We start from the raw sequence: 870 nt of genomic DNA on the forward strand, positions 1-870 counted from the left end.
CGCCCAACGTGGGGCTCGAACCCACGACCCTGAGATTAAGAGACTCATGCTATACCGACTGAGCTAGCCGAGCGCTCAACTAGTGTGGCAATTCTTTTTTTTAAATTAATTTTCAATTTTTTCAAATTTATAGTGCTTCAAATTTAGTGTACCCGTAAGCAGTGGCGTAGCCAGGATTTGTGTATGGGGGGTGTTAAGAAGCATGTCCTCCCCCCCCCCGTATTAAAGCGGGGGGTCCGGGGGTCCTCCCCCGGGAAAATTTGGATTTAAAGGTGTAAAATAGTGCTATTCTAGCAGTTTTCGGTACTTAAATTTAAAAATTGTAATGGTAAAAATTTTATTAATTTTAATATGAAATTTGTTTGAGTGATGAATAAGAAATTAATTAAAGATTTGGTGCTAAGGGGGGGGTTTGAACCCCTAAAACCCCCCCCTGGCTACGCCCCTGCCCGTAAGGACTCGTGTAGGAACAAAGGAATCGCGCGGAAACGGACGCGACGCGCAGACGGCCAAAGGAGCGGACACCTGGCGATAGGCGCGCGTCGAGTTACGAGCCAGGCGCGTTAAAGGCGCGCATCAAGTTACGCGCCAGGCGCGATAACAACTGTGGGTGCGGAAGTCCGCGCGCCTCACACAGGGATCAGGTGGCGCACCTGCGTCGCGGGTGCGCGCATCGACATGAGCAGTGACGGAGCCGTGAGCATAGACATGGAAGGGGTATGCCATGCATGCCTTCTGCCAGGCTTGCCGGTAAATCATGCCGCGGCGGGGACATTCGCCATCTGTACCTGCGACACGGAGAAGAAGGTCAAAACAGACGTTGACGACGGAAAACCAGGGCCGACATCTACATTTAAATGCGGTGCGAGG

General features: G+C 51.4%; 1 non-coding gene across 1 annotated transcript; it reads right to left on the minus strand.

The window, feature by feature from the left end:
* On the minus strand, window positions 1–73 carry Trnak-cuu (transfer RNA lysine (anticodon CUU)). The gene has a single exon. It is a non-coding gene; the product is annotated as a tRNA-Lys (tRNA).
* Between the last annotated feature and the right edge of the window lie 797 nt (window positions 74–870).

This window comes from Bacillus rossius, chromosome 1 (genome assembly GCF_032445375.1).
Source record: "Bacillus rossius redtenbacheri isolate Brsri chromosome 1, Brsri_v3, whole genome shotgun sequence".
Lineage (NCBI taxonomy): Eukaryota > Metazoa > Arthropoda > Insecta > Phasmatodea > Bacillidae > Bacillus > Bacillus rossius.